Source organism: Mandrillus leucophaeus, unplaced genomic scaffold (genome assembly GCF_000951045.1).
Source record: "Mandrillus leucophaeus isolate KB7577 unplaced genomic scaffold, Mleu.le_1.0 Scaffold202, whole genome shotgun sequence".
NCBI classification, from domain to species: domain Eukaryota; kingdom Metazoa; phylum Chordata; class Mammalia; order Primates; family Cercopithecidae; genus Mandrillus; species Mandrillus leucophaeus.
Window position 1 is genome coordinate 2,492,815 of NW_012102055.1, and position 12,301 is coordinate 2,505,115.

The 12,301-nt window shown below is 48.8% G+C and overlaps 1 protein-coding gene across 5 annotated transcripts in view; it reads left to right on the forward strand.

Moving 5' to 3' along the window:
- The first annotated feature begins 233 nt into the window (after window positions 1–233).
- BANF2 (barrier to autointegration factor 2) overlaps window positions 234–12,301 on the forward strand; it is a 41,644-nt gene continuing 29,576 nt past the window's right edge. For 2 of the 5 annotated variants that reach the window (XM_011979481.1, XM_011979482.1), the window contains exon 1: window positions 5,164–5,268. The gene's annotated coding sequence lies outside the window, so the exon portion shown is untranslated. Of the gene's footprint in view, window positions 267–5,157; window positions 5,273–12,301 lie in introns of those variants that run through there. The other 3 variants (XM_011979484.1, XM_011979480.1, XM_011979483.1) reach the window with 3 other exon arrangements.

Consider the following 12,301-nt stretch of genomic DNA (forward strand, 5'->3'; position numbering starts at 1 on the left):
GACAACGTCTTTTGCAGTGTGCTGGTGTTTCCCTGAATGACCTACCTACAAACCTAGATTAATCTTCCTTGCAGGGAGGCTTCACCCTCCTTCAGCAGAGCGCTAAACACGCCAATTTCTAAAGAAGTGTTTTCTTTCTTTCAGGCACGAAAATTAATGAGCTCCGTCTTTGGCATGGGCTAGAAAATTCCACTGTGGCATTGGCAGGGTTTATGCAGCACCAGAACTTTAAAGCAACCCTGCGCTGAACGCTGCGAGGAACAAAGGTAAGGCAGATTGGTTTGACTTCCTTGCCCACAGTGGGGAAGAGACAAAGAAAGGAGGCAAGGACAAATCACCTGGCCGGGAGAGGTGTGTCCAGTCGGAGGAGGTGCTCTCCCGAATTGTTTTCGGAACGTGTCTCTGCAGGCAGCACAATGCCCTCCTTATTCCTCCATCTTCACACCATGGTGGCTGACTTGGAGCCTGATGGGCAGTGGCAAGCGTTCAGATCTGTGGCCGACGGGCACGTCTTGGACGGATTCCTTCAGCCACTGGGGTGGGAACAAGCAGCGTTTGCCTCACAGTCTCGCCTTGTTCCAATGAATTGGCAGATTGAACTGAATACATACAACGTGTGGCCCAATTGTCAATAAGTACTTGTTCGTTCATTCAGTAAATGATTTTTGAGCACCTACTGTGCTCCAGGGGCTGGACATACAGCAGTGAACAAAACAGACGCAAAGCCTCTCCACAAGGAGGTGCGGGATGGGAGGTGGACAGTCAGCACAAAACCAAGACAATTTCAAGTACTCATAAAACAGAGTGATGGGACAGAGTGGGAGGAGGTTATTTTGGAATGATTAGGTAAAGCCCCAAGAGACACTGGAGCTGAAATCTGAATCACCCAAGGGAACCAACTGTCGAAGATGCGGGAGCAGAGGTCTTCTAGGTGCAGGGATCAGCATGTGCAAAGGCCCTGAGGCAGGAGTGTATTAGAAAATCTTAGGAACTAAGTGGAAGCTGGTGAGGAACTAGTACTCATGAGCAAGGGGTTAAGAGGTCAGAAACAAAGGCAAGGCCTGGATTTATTAATGTATTGTGTGAAACATTACATCTAACATTGTAGTGCTTTATCGTTTGCAGAGGCTTCTTTCTTTTTTTCTCTTTCTTTCTTTCTTTCTTTCTTTCTTTTTTTTTTTTTTTTTTTTTTTTTTTTTGAGACAGGGTCTTGCTTTGTTGCCCAGGCTGGAGTGCAGTCATGCCATCACAGCTCTCTGTAGCCTTGACCTCCCAGGCTCAAGTGATTCTCCTCTCTTAGACTCCCAAGTAGAAATAGAGGTTCATGCCACCAGGCCTGGATAAGTTTTAAAAATTTTTCTGTAGAGGCAGGGTCTCACTCTGTTGTCCAGGTTGGTCTTGAACTCCTGGACTCAAACAATCTTCCTGCCTCATCCTGCCTTGGCCTCCCAAAGTACCAAGATTACAGGCATGAGTCACCACACCCAGCTTGTAGACGTGTTTTCATTTGTCTTGGGTAATTACACAGGAGTAGAATCCTTGGTCATGAGGTAGTTCTTTATGTTTAATTTTATAAGAAACTACCAGACAATTTTCCAAAGTGGTTATATTATATTACATTATATGAGAGTTCCAGTTGCCCCACATCTTTGTCAACACTTAGTATTGTTGCTCTTTTTAATATTAGCCATTCTGGTGAGCATGTAGAGGTTTTAATTTGCATTTCCCTTATTGCTAATAATGTTGAACATTTTTTCAGAGGTAAGTGTTTTTATGGTTGTAATTCTTTGTCTAGAGGCAGAGCTAAAGACTGTTTGAGGCAATTTTTTGAGTCCTGGGTATTACTGAAAATATCGATATTGTTATTGATGCCATGCTCTGGTACAGTAGGCTTCATTCTTCCTCTAGCCAAGTTGAAATGTGGAGGAAAAGAACGCTGGGTGCCATGTTGCCCAAGAATGATTTGTGTGAATGACCAGCCAAGCAGTGACTGGATCTTTTCAGCGGCAATTCCAGAATTTCAGTACATGCCATGTCTGACTGGAAGAATGGGAACTGGACTTGAAGAGTGCTTTCTCCCCATATGGTGTTTTCATTGGGATTGTATGTGTGTTAGCAGGATCTCTAAGAGATCTGATGGTGATGATGATGATGATGATGATGATGATGATGATGATGATGGGGAGGAGAATGTGGAAGGAGTTAGGGTAGAAACTAACGCCCACTGCAAAAGCAATGGCAGAGTTGGATTAATCCTACCATAGTGCAGGTGTGAGGCTGGGCATAGTATGGTATTGAGCAGAGCACCTAGGAAAGCATATTAATCCTAACAGGCCAGCAGATATCCCAAGCAGGCCTTCTCTAAGCACCCGAAACTCCCCGAAAAGCATGAACAAGAGCCATATTTAATATGGTGCTAGCTCCACCTCAATATTGTTATTCCAGGGGGAATTGTCCAGGGAGGTGGAAAGCACGTGGAGTTTGTGTAGCAAATCAGTCCCCTGGGAGGTAGGGCATTCAGGACTCCCTGTACGGAAGAAAAGGCCTTTGGGCCAGGTTGCCAGGCCTCCCCCTGAGCATATCAGTTCATGTATTTTCTCAAGACATTCTTGATGATACTCCAAAGGCCAACCAGCAGAACACCTCCATCTGCCCTGAGACCTGACACTCACCAGTTCCCAGACATTCTGAATTGTGCCAAGCCAGTTTATATACTTTCTCCATCTAAATGTGAACTTATAAAGAACAGAAACCATTTCTTATTTATAAAGTCTTAGTTTGGGTTCCCGCTGAAGCAGACCCTGAAACAAGGATTTGAGTGGAAGTAGTTTATTTGCAAGTTGATCCCAGGAAACACAGGAAGGGGAGTGGGGAGGTGAGGCAGGGGATATGGGCAGCAATGTGGGGTATGTTAGCAAGCCAGCTGCCACTGTGGGCACTGATATGGTTTGAATATTTGTCCCCTCCAAATCTCACATTGAAATGTGATCGCAATGTTGGAGGTGGGGCCTGGTGGGTGGTGTTTGGGTCCTGGGGGCAGATCCCTCATGAATGTCTTGGTGCTGTCATCATGATAGTGAGTTATTGTGAGATCTGGTTGTTTAAAAGTGTGTGGTACCTGGCTGGCAGCGGTGGCTCATGCCTGTAATCCCAACACTTTGGGAGGCCGGGATGGGCGGATCACCTGAGGTCAGGAGTTTGAGACCAGCCTGGCCAAAGGTGAAACTCCATCTCTACTAAAAATACAAAAAAATTAGCTGGGAGTGGTGGTGGGTGCCTGTAATCCCAGCTACTTTGGAGGTTGAGGCAAGAGAATTGCTTGAACCTGGGAGGCGGAGGTTGCAGTGAGCCAAGATCGTGCCATTACATTCCAGCCTGGGCAACAAGAGTGAGACTCTGCCTCAAAAAAAAATTTTTTTTTAAAATTGAAAAGTGTGTGGTACCTCCCATGCCTTGTTCCCACTCTTGCCATGTGATACACTGGCTCCCTGTTTGCCTTCAGACCTAATTGTCAGCTCCTTAAGGCCTCATTGGAAGCAAAGCAGGTGCTGGCACCATGCTTCCTGAACAGCCTGCAGAACTGTGAGCCAATTAAACCTCTTTTCTTTGGAAATTACCCAGCCTCAGATATTTCTTTATAGCAACAGAATGACCTACCATAGGCACCTACAGGTGGGTCCTGTGGGTCCTCTGGGCCATGGTACAGAACATGACTCCAAGTTATTCCACCTGAGCAGGGAGGGAGCTGGGGTATTTATCTACCAACTCATAATAGTCATTGAATGAGAAGTTAAAGCCTGGGAGGCTTTAACTTCTGGAACTTGCAGCTGCCCGCTTGTAGGCAGGGTAGACTCCAGCAGCTGGTGAAAGCCCTCAAGTAAAGATTTGCAGGTGCTGGTAGCTGGGAGTCAGACTACCTTTGTACAGTGAAGTTGTAAGGCCAAGAGGCTATGGGCAGGGCACTGACAATGTCCGTTGTGCTTCCCCAAAACATGGCTCAGTTCTGGCAATGAACAGATCCTCAGTAAAGCGTGCTGGTTGAACCCAGAGAGACCAGCCAGCGTTGGTCCCAAAGCTACAGCTCCTGTTTATTCTCCAGCAACCCCTGAATACTGCCATCAGTTGGCAATACTACTTCAGGATCAAACCTAAGATACCAGCACCCTTACATGTTCTTAAAGTGTGTGGTCTCAGAGCAAGCAGCCTCAATGTCATGTGGGAATGTGTAAGAAATGTGAATTATTGGGTTCTCCCCCAGACCTACTGAGTCAGAAACTCTGGGAGTGGGGCCCAGGAATCTGTATTTTAACAAGTCTTCCAGGTCATTCTAATGCAACCTAAAGTTTAAGATCCACTGTTTTGGACTCTAAAATTTAGGGCCACTCAACAGTTTCCAAAGCAAAGCCGTTTGCTCTTGGTTAGAACTCCTCCACCCCCAATCCCAAGCACCAGTGGCAAAAGGGGATGGAACCTCCAGAAACATTTTATACTTTGCCCCCTTTTTTGAGTTTTTCTTTTCTTTTTCGGCTTAGTAAATATACATTGTACCAAGTTATCAATTACCAACAATGGAAAGTAGGCCAGGCATATGTGCTATAGAAGATAACCTAGAGGACACCTGTGTTGAATTTAACTTGAAGGTGGGAGGATTTATATTTCTGCTTGTTTTCCTGAGTTAATATTTAAGTTACTTCTCTTTCCTTGAGTCCCTACCAGGTGAGCAGTAGGGGAAAATTACGGGTATACTAGTAGAAGAAAAAGCTGCCCTGGAATTTTAAGTCCATCACAGCAGATGTGCAAGGAGCTGGGGGTACCCACAGAAGTTGCTTTGTGCGGGAAAACTGTATGAAGGATGGACTTGGTTTCACTGAAGTGACCCAGGCCGGGTGAGAATAGAAACTGTGGCAGGAAGTGGCAGTGGATGGATTCATCAGCAGTCTTCCAGGCTGACGTTTTCTGTACAGCAGACATCCCTCACTCCTTCCCAGCAACCCCAGCTGAGAACAGCACCTAGACAGGCCGATTTCTTCTGGAGAGGCCTGAGGCTCTCACTCCTGCCCTGCCCTGTGCCCTGATGCCAGCAGCCACAGCAGCCCTTCCTGTGCCCACCCCTGACCCGTGGAGTGACCTCACAATGTAGTCCATTCAGGATCTTGGGACTGATTGCTCCATGGGCCTGGGACATAAGCTGAACCTCTGGCCTGCAGTTCCAGATCCAAGGGGACTGAGACAAACTGCCGGCTGCCACTGGCTTGTCAGGAGCACCTGGTGAGTATTCAGAACTTCCCCCAGCAGCATGGAAGGAGATACAGACAACAGCTGGCTGTCTTAGCACTTTAGGGTCTCATTCTCACACAGGTTTAGATGGGCCAAACTGGTGGCTGGGGGTTCGCCAGGTAAGCCCCAAACTCTTCCTAGGAAAGCTGACTGCCCTGATGCACACACCCCTTCCCAGCCTCTTCCTGCTGTGTCACCATCTGTGGGAGGCGGTACTCTCTTCTCCCTTAAGACTCAGCTTGCCACCTGCACCAGCTCCCTGGGCAAAGGTCACCTGTGTTCTTAATAGACAGAGCAGAGAGGCCAGGCTTTCAGGTGGCAAATTCACTAGAGCATCACTTCTAGCCTGAATTGAGGTCAGGGACAGCTATTGGCCAAATGACACACCACATAGCAGGGATAAGCAGAGGTAGCTGACGCAGCCACCTCCCATCCAAAATGTGTACGACGGCCCTTCCTTTCTGTAAAAGGCCTTCCTGCTTTGGCTGTTTTTAAATCTCCACCTCCCGGTGACCCGCTTGTATATCAAATCGCTTCCTTTCGTTTCAGGACAGCAAGAGAGCTTTGGGATGGTGACGGGAAATGAGTAGATGGATTAGAACACCAGGAAAGCGGGCAAAATCTAAGGTGGGGGGATGGGGACAGACGCCAAAGCCATCTCTCAAAGAGGATGCTGGCTCTTTCCATATGGGCCACCTGCACTTGGTCGAGGGTGGTTTGAGGCCCAAGGTCTTCTACAGCAAACAGTGGGGACCTGTTCTGGGCCCCAGGAGGTACAGCTGCCTTCCCCACCATGGCCCATTCGTGTTTTCCCACAGTCTGTCCATAGTCCATTCACCATCTGTGAGTGCCAACACGTCCACACAGCTGCAGCTGAGTCCCTTCTCCCACGAAGGAGTGGCTTCTGTAGGGACCCCATGATTTTGAGAAGGCTCCTAGCTCTCCCTGACTGTAAGGTAGAAAGGGAGGTGGGGGTGGGGGGATCAGAGAAATATTTTACCTTTAGGGTTTGCCATTCCTCCTTAGTTTTATATGTGATGGGCTGAAGCCAACCTCTGCTTCACACACAAGTCTAAGATGCCAATGGTTCACCAAGCATGCTAAGAACGTTTTAGCCCAGGTTAGGCCCCACTGGAAAAGGGAAAAAGACAGTAGAGGGGCCAGTGCTAGAGCAACCTGTGGTCCGCGTCCTGCAGCAGGTTTAATTTGGAAAGGAGAAAGGGAGCAAACGCTGAACCTCCCATGCCAGACCCGCCACCTATGTTGTCGCTCTTAATTCCGACCTGTGTGAAGCAGGTGTTCTCAGGTTCATTCTACAGACACAGAAACTGAAGACTGTTCTGTGCTGGTGGCACTTCTAAAGAGGGCCATTAACCTGGAGCACGCATTCACTCTCTATCGACCATCCCCAACATTAGAGCTCTCTGAAAAGAGAATGGGCTGCTTTGCAAGGCAGCAAGAGTGTGCGGGCCCCGGTTCTTCAGTCAGCATGGAAGGGAATGGGATTCTTGTCATCACCTGGTAGCTGGACCAAAAGATCTTTAAAGGCCGTTTCCAAATCCCAGATTGTAGGATTCTGGGTCTTAGCACTTTGCCCAGCCTCTGCGATTGAACTCAGATGAGTCACGCCTTAAGGGCAGCTGCAAACTTTCTGTTAGGCAAGGAGAACTGCAAAGAACCACAGAGATCAGCTACGGGCCCCAGGTAGGAAAGAGGAACCTAGACTGGTTGAGGGAGTTTTCCAAGGCTCCAGAGCCAATCTGCAGAGTTAACCTGTGTTGACTGAACAAATGGAGGAGCCAGGTCTGAGTGCTGATCAAACACCCCCATGCCCATCTCTCTCGTTCACCTGGTTCTTTCCTATCAAGATTATGATTCAGTCACCATTTACAGAATACCTACTGCATGTCAAGTGTGTTTCCAGAGATTATTTCACATACTCCTCCCCAACTCCATGAGGTGGGTGTCATCGGCCCCATTTCTCAGATAAGCATGGTTAGGTAACCACCCCAGAGGTTCAGGTACTTGTGGAGATGTCATAAATACTACATGACAAAGCAGGTCTTTCCAACCCCAAGGAAAACTTCTGTCTCCATCTGCCGCCTCCTAGCTTGTGCAAGGAAGCAGGAAGCACACTCCTTTCTTAGCTTTTTCCTAAGACAAACTGCCACTGACATGCCAAGTTCCACAGTGCCTATTTCCAGCCCCTCCTGGACATTGTCCTGATGGATGCTGAGCTCCCTGTAGGCCTGCCTGGTTCACTGGCCCAGCCCCTCACTCTGACAGGGCAAGATGGAGCGATGTCTATACACAGACAGATGTTATACACCAAGGGAGAAAATCTGCTAATCGAAAGCAGCTTCGGCTAATTGTGGCACTCTCCCTTCTGCGTGGTGCCCTGAAATAGTAGCCATGCTCTGTTCTTTTTTCACATCAGGGAGCCCCAATTGGCAACTTAAATGAGGTTGCAAAGAAGTCAGTTACACAGACCTCTGCCGCCAGTTTCCATGGACGAGGCCTTGCTGATGATGTTCCTTGGGTAGGACCCATGTGCAACTGTCTGTGGACTTGGCTTCTTGCTGTGGATAATTTGGACTCACTGTCAGGCTGCAAAAGCCTCATTTAACCCTGGGGAAAACTGGAACGTCCAGAAATTTAATGGAATACTAAGCCCAAGAGCACATGGTCTGACCTTGAACTCTGGTTCTGATCTGCTTCTGAGTTATTCTATAGCCATCTCAGCCAGCAGAACCGTCACGGGAATATTCTGTCTCTGTGTTGCCCAATATGATAGCCACTAGCCACACAGGGCCACTGGGCACTTGGGATGTGGCCAGCGGGGCTGAGGAGTTGCACTTGTTGTTTAAATGGAAGCTTAGATTACAGAGCCGTGGGTGGCTGGTGGCTGGTGTGGTAGACGCTGCTGCTCTGGCCCCTGCTGACTTTTGTGACTTCATCTCTGATCTCATTCCCCTCTCCTGGCTCTCCCTTTCCCTCTGCCTTCACTGCCAGACCTCCTGCACTTTTTGATTTTTGCATTTGCTGTTCTCTCTGCCAGCATCGCTTTTTCCTCTGATCATTTTATGGCTTGCTCCTGTTCAACAGGAGGGCCTTGGATCAAGTGTGTGTCTTCAGAAAGACCTTCCCTATTCTATCTAACAGTGTCTTCAGCCCCATTCCAAATTTCTCCTTATCTCTCTGAAGTTATCGTGTTTGTCTGTTTTCTTGTCTACTGCCCTCTCCCTGGAAACTGGATACGAATCCCAGTTTCACCAGAGCAGGGATGCAGTCTGCCCTCTTCCACTCCATCTCTGTGCCTGGAACAGTGCCTGACAGGCAGAAAGTGCTCAGTATGGTTCTCAGAGTGCAGGAACATTCTGCAGGACAGCCCCCTCCTTCAGTGAGGAGGAAAGACAGTCACAGCCCCAGTAACTTCTGCTGTGTGACAAAATAACACAAGCATAGTGGCCTGGAACAGCAAAGATTCGTATTTCTTCCACTTCTCTGGGTCTGGAATGTGAGCAGGACTCAGTTCCACATTGTGTCAGTGAGGGTCACTCAGCTGGGGGCTGGGCTGGACGGGGTGGCCCAAGAAGGCCTCACTCACACAGCTGGGACTTTTGGGCCCTCCAGGAAACATCTCTATGCGGTTCGTCTGGGTTTTCTCACAGCATGGAGGTCTCAGGGCAAGTAGGCTGACTTTTTGTTGTATTTTGAGACGGTGTCTTGCTCTGTTGCCCAGGTTGGAGTGCAGTGGCATGATCTTAGCTCACTGCAACCTCTGCCTCCTGGGTTCAAGCGATTCTCCTGCCTCAGCCTCCCTAGTAGCTGGGATTGCAGGTGCCCACCACAATGCCCAGCTAATTTTTGTGTTTTTAGTAGAGATGGGGTTTCACCATGTTGGCCAGGCTGATCTCGAACTCCTGACCTCAAGCCTCTGCCTCAGCCTCACAAAGTGCTGGGATTACAGGTGTGAGCCACCGCACCCAGCTGGCTTCTGAAAGAGGAAGCAGAGGCTACCAGGCGCAGAACTGGCAGCACCATTTTCATCACCTTCTACCCGGCTAACTAAGCCACAGGGTGAGAGCCTAGATAAAAGGGGAGGGGAAACTGTCCACCTCCTGGTGGGTTGGCAGCATGTTCATATCAGCAGGAAGGGATCTATGGACACACTACACAGTCACTTCAACAATGCTGTGGTGGTACTTCTCAGCTTTGATCATGCACATGGGCCATCTGGGGTCTGGTTAAGATGCAGATTCAGTAGGTCTGGAGTGGAGCCTGAGATTCTGCATTCCCAACAAACTCCAAGAGACGTCAGAGCTGCAGGCCCACAGGCTGCACGTGGAGTAGCAAGGCTGTATTAGAACGCATCCTATCTGAACCTGTGCTTAGGTTTGACATTGCAGGGCCCCAATTCCACTTCTAGAGTGGACATCACTTCTTCGCGTTAAGCGTTACCCATTGTTGCTGAGGTCTACATGATCGGTCCCTTCTTCCCTGGCATCTGGACTTGTGCCCACATGATGCCATGGGGTAACTGTCCCATTCTACCTCCCAAGCACTTCTCATGTCTTGCTTTATTTACCAGGCTTTAAGGCCCCTTCCTTCTTTAACATTTAGTTCTCATCGTGGTGGAATGGGGCTCTTTCAGTTAGGATTAGAAACTAAACTCAAACTAGTTAAAAGGCAAAGGATTGATTGGAGCATATATGGCTTCAGGACTGGCTGTATCTAGGCCCTCAAATGATGTTGTTAAGAAACTATTTGTCACCATCTCCAGTTCTGCATCACCAGGATCTCTCTGACAGGATCCCCCACAAGTGAAAGAAGAGACGAACACTCACTCAGCAACCCCAGCAAGAAGGGGGCACCACTTCTTGCCTAATCTTTCTGGCAAAAGTGCCAGGATTCTCTCTGGCTGGCTCAGCTGAGGTCATGTGTTCACAATGATGCAGTCATTGTGGCCAGGAGGATGTGTTACCTCATTGGCCAGGCCTGGTCATGTGTGTATCCCTGGAGCCAAATGGGAGACTGGCCCCACCCAAGCCACATTGGATGAAAGCAGGAAGAGGTGATTCTCCATGTAAAATTGGAGAGAAGAGAGAGCAGTTAGGAAGCTAAAAAATTGTCCCAGTTGATCATGAGAACAGGTGTTGGAGTCCTTGTGTGATGGCTGAGAAAGCAGAGGGAAGGAAACTCATAAATTCCAGAGGGCCCACAGCTAACCAGGCCTCCCGACCCCTAGCACAGACTTAGAGGGGCTGTCGAATTAAAGATCTTTAGCACCAGAAGAATCTTGGAAATTAGCCAACGCATGTTCCACAGAACACTGGTTCAAGGGAAGCTAACTGATGTTACTTGAAAGGCTGTCTGGTCTAGGAAAGGTAAAAGACAATGGGCTAGGCCAGGTCAGCAGTTTCCTTGCTTTACAGGACTTTTCAGAGCCGTAAATAGGCTGGTGTACATTGTGAATCCCCGAGAATGGGGGAGGCCTAGGGACCATTGTTTGGAAAATTAGTAACCTAACTCTGTTCCTCCCCATTTTATAGATGAAGCAACTAAGGCCAAGAAGGGAAAGTGATTTGGGCAAGGTTATGCAACTAGTTCATCCTGGGATTACCCCAAATGCTGTGCTGAGACATACTTCATGCTCTGCAGAAGCATCTGTTTGTACCTCAGGGTAGCCCTGTCCTCCTGGTTGTGCTCCTGCTGTCTGGAGTGTGTGCGTTTTCCTTTGTCCCACATATCCCTGCATAAGGGTTTGTGGGCTTCTACAGCACTGCTCCTGCGAGGGCCCATGGGCACCCAGAGTGCCCAACCCCTGCCTGGGACATGGCCCTCACTGCTGCATGCCTGAGGGAACTACTGAGAGGCACAGAAAACCACAGGGGTCTGTACTTAGGAAAACACAGCCACCCAACTGGCAAGGTGACGGCATTGATGAGGTTGAAGGGGCTTGAAGGTTGGCCAAATCCGGAGAGTCAGCACAGACAGACACCAAGAGTGCCAGGCTGAAGGGTGGAGGGAAAGGAAGGTTCCTAGAGCCAAGCACACACTTTAAATATAGGGAGAGATTGTCGATCAGGGCTGGGGTGTGCTGACATGAGGGCGACTGTTATAGCAACATTACCTTTGAGACCCTCATTCATCTGAGCACTTCATATGAACTCAATCTAAGCCACTCAGTGACCCGGGCTGGGGATTATCATGACCCATATAGATCAAGAAGAGAAAAGTAGCTGTTGGTTAGTTGGCTGAACTCATGGGTATGAGCTAAACACGAAGGATTCAAGCTCTGGCTCTTCTCCTCGCCAAGTACATGATCTTGGACATGTTACTAAACTGTCTGAGCCTCCACTTCCTTGTCTGGCAAATGAGACTCAGATACGTTCCCACATCATAGCTTTGTTTTGAGGATTAAATAAGATGTCTGTGAATTAGCAAGACACCTAGCACATCCGTGGTAGGGTATCCTTAAGTGATGGCAGGAATGGAGAGGTAGGAACAGATCCACCAAGTAAAGGGTAAAGCCAAGATCAAACACAGGTCCAGCCAGCTGTGGTTCCTTCTGCCTCTTCACTGCCACTAAGAGAGGCGGAGCATTCAATGAGCAGATGGCAGTGGCTCAGAGTGCAGATCAGTGCAAAGGGCTTTCTCATCTTCTCTGCAAAGAAGGAGGGATGGCATATGTGTATCTTTGGTCATTTCCAGGTAACTCTATCCAAAGTCCATGCAGGAAAGTAGACGCTGTGAGCAGGATGGAATATACATATCCAAACCTCTAGAGCAGAGCCCGGGCCAGGCATGACTTGATCAACATCTAAATGCCACCAACACCCAAGGGCCACGCAGAGGGCAGAGACCAGGGACCACATCTTGGCACTTTCAGATGGGTTTGCAAGCACTGGAAATCAAAGCTTCACCAGGGATGCTTTAAGGATGAAAATCCTGGCCGGGCGTGGTGGCTCACACCTGCAATCCCAGCACTTTGTTTGGAGGCCAAGGCGGGTGGATCACAAGG